Raw genomic sequence first — 6,615 nt, 5'->3', positions numbered from 1 at the left:
AGTTAAAAGGTAGGCCATGGACAAAGCAATACTGAAGGACCGATGACAGCCCATAGAGCCCCATATTAAGCGACTAAAGCTTGCTTCCCCCTTTTCAGCCCCAAAATGGAGGGGGGGGGGGTTATGAAATATACCGAGTCAAATCCCGGAAAAAGCTAGCGCCATCTAGACAAAGTACGACGTTAGATGCTTCCCTCGTTAGAACGTTAATTCCCCTATATGCCCTCCACTATCCGGTTTGCTACTATCTGCCGCTAGAAGGTGAATTAACAAGTATTTTTCAACTTTTTCCCTCTGCCATCGGTCCTTCAGTATTACTTTGTCCATGGGTAGGCGGTGCGGTGCATGGCCCATGGGGAAATGAAGTCAATGTATTCCCCCTAAACTCTCTGTTCTCCGCATAGCAAAACGTTTCTCTTACTTCATGCTTAACCTGTCTATTGATAAATAGGGGAAGGTATAATATTATTATTTTTTTTCTTTTTTATTTTTTTAATTTTATTCCGGAGCCGGTCTCGCTGGCGGCAAGATGACTCTATGGTTTACAAGAAGCTTTCTCTGACGACGGACGGACGGACGAACGAAGAGGGTCCAACCAAAAAGCAGCAGGTGGTTTCGGGCGGGTGGAACACGGAGCGGATGTTGGATTCTCTCTCTCTCTCTCTCCTCTCCTACGGACTATATCATCTTCTTCCGAAGTTCCGGTCAAAATGCGGCCTCGGGGACCCATTTCAATGGGAAGCCCAGAGGGCGCGTAAATACTCATGGGATCTCACGGAAATAATATCTGGCGTTTATCAAGGCATTTCCGTTTTGGGGAAAGTTATTATAAACACGTGCACTGGGGTTGACCATCTATGATCTGATCTAACTAGTCGAGGGGAATGTTACTTGAATTTTTTTAAAAAGAGAGGGGCAGGTCAGAGTAATTAGATAGAAAAATAAACTATATAGCCAGGGATAGATTTAATTTTAGAAGTAGGAATGGAGAACAGAGTAACGTGGGCACGCGTCAAAGTCCCGGACCCCCTTCCCAGTGACGGAGGGGTGTGAAAGAAGAGGCGGTTGTCATAGCGACAGAGGTAAAAAGGAATTACCTCTGTATTTTTCGGCCTTCCCCGTCAGCAACGTCATCAAAACGTACAGTTTACGTGAGCAACCAATAAGATAATTTAAACTTTTCGTTACGTACGTGTTGGAGGGAGGGGCTCTATACTGGGTGGGCTATGAATCGTGCTGAAGTAAAAACTAACCGTTCCGTTCTCCATTCCTACTTCTAAAATTAAATCTATCCCTGATATAGTTTTAATAGTTTATTGGCCTTGCTATTCTTAATTTCCTGGTTTTATTGAATTTTCTGTGGGTTTTTGTATTCAATAAAAACGTGTGGGAAATATTTAAAGGTAAAAAGCGTCACCTTTAAAAAGGATAAAAGTGATTTTTGACCATGGAAAGTTTAAACTACCCCGGTAGTGAATTTCTACCCGTTTTAATAATTGGTGTTTGTAAATATGAATACCAATTTTATAAAAGATTATTTTGTATTGAAACCCCCACGTGCAGCATTTCTTTTTAATAAAACGGCACAATTGTTAACAATATGGAAAAGTTCCAAAAATTATTGAAGTAAGAAATATTCATAAGTTAAATTTTATAATTGGACAGTTTTAATTTTTATAAAATTTTGCAAAATAATTTTATTTATTATTCTTTTTTATTTTATTTTATTTCATTTATTTTTGGAACGAAGTCTTAATTTTAATTTTAATTTTTATTAATTCCAATTAAAAATAATAAAATAATAAATAAGTTTTTTGGAAGCATGGGGTTGATATCTTTCTCACAAAACCTTTTTAAACGAGTAATTTATTTTTAAAATTTCTCAAAATTAAAAGGTGCAAAATTACTAAACATTAAAACTAACATTAAAAATAACGACTAACCGTTAGTGCCGAAAACCAAAAAACAAATTTGAACATCTATTGACAAACTAAATTTTGTGTTGTTTATGAATTATCAATATGAATAAATTAACACTTAACCGAAGAAATATGTAAAGAAAACATTATACTTATAACTAATTCAAATTAAATACCGTCATTAAATAATAATATTTAAAAATAAAAAAGGTATGGATTCTTTCCCAAAGCTATAATTAAAATAAAATTAGGAATAAATTAGTTAACATCACCGAAAACATTATTTTAGAATTTAGAATTCGGAAATGGGGTTTTATTTAAAAATATTCTTATTTTAATTATATTTGGAAAGATGTTAGGGTGATTCAAGTAAAATGCCTCAGGGCGAAAATTTCTCTGTCTTCTAGAATTTTATCATGAGAAGGAAAAAAAATAAAACCCAAGGTGTATTCGGGTATTATTAAAATTTATGCAAAATAAAACCGACTGAAGAATTCCGAACCTTATTTGATAAAAATTGTGTAGTCTCAAAGTTGGTATTTTTAAACACCAGAGGGTAGTTCTCAAGTACGTTTACGACACTAGGGTCATAGTGACGTCAATAAGCTCCTACTACATCTCTAAGTATCATAGGTGCACTGCAAAAATAAAAATTGAGCTACATGTGTAGAGCCAGAGCTTCAAACTTGGTAGGCGTACAGTTTAACGTGGTATAAATAGCTTACTAACGAAGGAATTTACCCTTTCTAAGACTGGATTCTAGTATATAACGAATTTTCTCCGCTAACAACAATTGAAGGAAAAAATACAATAAAAGAAAAATCCCCAAAAATAATCAAACTCAATTTCAAAATTAACAACCTTCCTAATGATGTATGTATGTTATGTATGGGCCCCCCAAAAGTAATTACCAAAAACCCCCTAAATTTTGAGGGTATTTTCAAGCGAATCGGGCAATTGCTAAAGATTGCAACTATATATGCAGTCCAACCAACCTAGTTACATCAAGTACCCTTAACGAACACCGTTTTTGTTTTGGCCAACTCAAAATAAGAGTCACTCGAAAAAATGGTTAAGAAAAAATTCAGTTCTAAAGCTATGAAAAATAATCCGAAAGGTCACCAGTTAAGAACAGATACTACGAAAACAGAGAGAACTAAATCGGGGAGTTACAATTGGACACTTCGATGTTTCTAACGGGGAAAGACACGGGGGTAACACTATGTCTTCCATCTCGCTTTTTCTGCGCCTGCGCTGTAGGCGTTTTGAATCCAGGGAGTGCGCAGAGACGGATGACAATGTATCAACCCCTTTGTTGTAAGTCCCGATACTGGGGTTGCCTAGTCCCCATTTTTTCATCGAGGAGGCTTTAGATGTGTTTAGTAAGTCATACCACAGTTTTGGCAGCCATATTGGTGGAGTTTAGCATTCAACCCACAAGTATAACCGTATAAATGATGTCACGAATCTTAGTTCCACCCCTAACTGAGCGTCGAAGGTACTAAAAGTTATAAGCTAGGTAAGGTTAGGTTTGGAAAGATGAATATTTACTTAACTAGTCTCAATACTATATATAGTTAAAAACTATAGCCTTCTTTAGCCAACAGGTGAGGTAATAGCCTTTCAGCGTAGTTACATATACGTTTCCAAACCATATAAGTTAAATAAGCATGCATGCGTGCTTTGAGGAGTCCAAGCAATCAAAAACATCAGCAAAAACTTGGTAGTGATCGCGTGAACGACTGTTATGGCTGCCTGCGCAACTAAATTGGTTTCGAATGCGCGTATAGTAGCTTAGCTTCTAAACCCGTAGGCCTAGCTACCCGAAATAATGATCGCTATCAGGAGGGGGTATGTACAAAGCTATCTTATACTTTTTCTAACGAATTTAAGGAGTTTTTCATAGCTTTCTTAGCGTATATAAATTTGCTTGCATTTTTTGCCTTTTTTAACCAAGTTTTCCCCGTGACGCTCTGATCCGTTGGGATTTTTCTCACGGGGTCTTTACGTCCCATTGTTTCATCGGGGGTTCAAAGGTCATTATTCACTTTCCTTCAATTCCCTTAATTGTTTTTTTCTCTTTTTGCAAGAAATCCGTTGCGAGGGTGGATTAGGTGCTGCGATTTAATTTGATTATCATTTCGAGATTTCAACGGATTTTTTTATATTACGTTAATTATATTTAAGGTTTGCCGACAAATATCACGCATGGTATGGCTAAAATAGTCTGACCGCCTCCATGCGTCTTTACACAGGGTGAAAATATTCGTGTATTGAATCAGGAATAGATTTAATTTTAGAAGTAGGAATGGAGAACAGAGTAAGTAATCTGGGTGAGCGTCAAAGTCCCGGACTCCCCCCCCCTTCCACGGGACGGGGGGGGGGGGTATGAAAAAAGAGGCGGGTCGCCATAGCAACAGAGGTAAAAAGGAATTACGTCTGTATTTTTCGCCGTCCCCGTCAGCAACGTCATCAAAACGTATTGGTTTAAGTGAGCCAATAAGATAATTTAAACTTTTCGTCAATACGTGTTTGGAGGGAGGGGCTCTATACCGGGTGGTCTATGAATCGGAATAATTGAAGTAAATACTAACCGTTCCGTTCTCCATTCCTACTTCTAAAATTAAATCTATCCCTGTTCCAATTGATATAAATAAACATTATTTTGATTAATAAATAAATAAATAAATTCTAGCCCGGAGTATCCCTTCAGTTTAATATAACAATAAATATCAATCAAATAGAGACGGGACTATGTCGAAAATTTCTACCCTGTATAAGAAATTTATTTTTTAGGAGATAATACTAATTAGTTTGGTACTGCGGTTTCGCTTCAGAGAGAACAAACTCAAACAAACCCAGAAAAAAATATTTTCAAGATCAAAAGAAAAATGTACCTAAAATTCGTAATAACCATCGAAAATTTTCAAAATAATTATTTCTTTTTTTTTTATTTATTTATTCATTCCGAAACAATTTTTCCTTTTTCAGATTGCGACTCTTGACTACAGGAAAAAAAAAGGTCTTTTTATTTTTGTTTAAAATAAAAATAAAATAGACATCCATTAGGCCTAGCTAGATCACCGGAAACTTGGAAATTTTTGGCTTTCTTTAAAAAGTTAAAGGCGAATAATAATTTCCATTGAAAACTGTCCAATGATTAGAAAGCCGCCAATTTGGGACTTTTTCTCTGTATTTTAACTTTTTATATTTTTAAAAAGAAAGGTATTTTTCGGTTTTGCCCAGAAAAAAACCGACCAATTCGTGACTCACGATTTTGGGTCGCTAATGCTAATATCCGCTTTTGATGCTAGAATTGACTAATGACACTTCATTACCTTTGACAGTGTCAAAATCAAGGACGTAATTAAGTAAGTGTCATGCATGAAAAGTCTACGGTATTAATTAAAAAAAATTAAACTTTTTTAAGAACTTCAAATATATTATAAGTTTTCAAATTATAGTACGCCATTAATGTATTATTAATATTGTTATTATTTGTTTCATTAAATTATTATTTAATTGATTGATTAAATTATTATTTAATTGATTGATTAAATTATTATTTAATTGATTGATTAAATTATTATTTAATTTATTGATTAAATTATTATTTAATTGATTGATTAAGTTATTATTTAATTTATTGATTAAGTTATTTTTTAATTTATTGAATGAATTAAAATTTCTAACCGCTTTATAAAAAAAGATCTAATTTTAGAACTTTTAAAAACAGATTCAAACTTTTAATTGTGGTTAATTCATGGGAAGAAATTAGGCCCAATTAAAGTTAATTATAATTTAAACAGGAAACGGATTTCGTTATATTATCCATGCTCTTGTTTACGAGAAAAATATAATAAAATTTTTAAAATTAATAAAATAAAAAAACATAATCTTGTAATTAAAATATTCGTTACAAGAAAGACGTTGACAGAAAATATAAAATATTTAGGAACCGGTTATGGTTTCCGTAAATTAATCGAAAATATATAGTAATGACATCCTAGTTAATTACGAAATAGAGTGGAGTACAATATAGCCTAAAGATCTGACAGTATTCTATTATTGTAATATCATGTGGGTTCAATGTTTTATACTATATATGGTATATTTTCCAAAACCAAAAGTAAGTTAGCAATGAAAAGTATGTCTTGTGATGGAAAATTACTTATTTTCAAAGACAAAGGTTTCTAATTAATAGATCTAAAGGAATTATGGGTAAAATTACAGAAATTTGAGTTAAATGATTACTGGGATATTATTAAACATTGGTTTTAAATATCGAAGACGTACATAAAAACGCAATTTAACACTGACTTAGTGAGTTTTATCAAGAAGCAATATCTAATTTACTAGGGAGAAGGTATACATTCGCCACATTTCTAGCTTGATCTCCAGTCCAAACGTATAGTAGGTCCGGAGTTAATCCCCGCCGCCTCTAAATTACAACCAGCATCTCATTGGTTCTTGAAAATTCGTGCACGTCAGCGCGACGCGAATGATAACGAAAATTACGTATTTTCCGACTGAGGAGAGGCAGCGAAATAGTCCGGCCTCCTTTTACACCCCCCCCCCCTTGTACTTTGAAAGGGGGACTGGGACTATGGCCTCGCGCGAATACTTAGGCATCTTATACCTTCTCCCTAATAAACTAGATATCACTTCTTGATTCTATGTTTACTCTATGTTACAA

This window comes from Phalangium opilio, unplaced genomic scaffold (genome assembly GCF_054372755.1).
Source record: "Phalangium opilio isolate 3A_F unplaced genomic scaffold, DU_Popi_V2 ptg000079l_1, whole genome shotgun sequence".
NCBI lineage: Eukaryota > Metazoa > Arthropoda > Arachnida > Opiliones > Phalangiidae > Phalangium > Phalangium opilio.
This window is presented reverse-complemented; position numbering follows the sequence as displayed.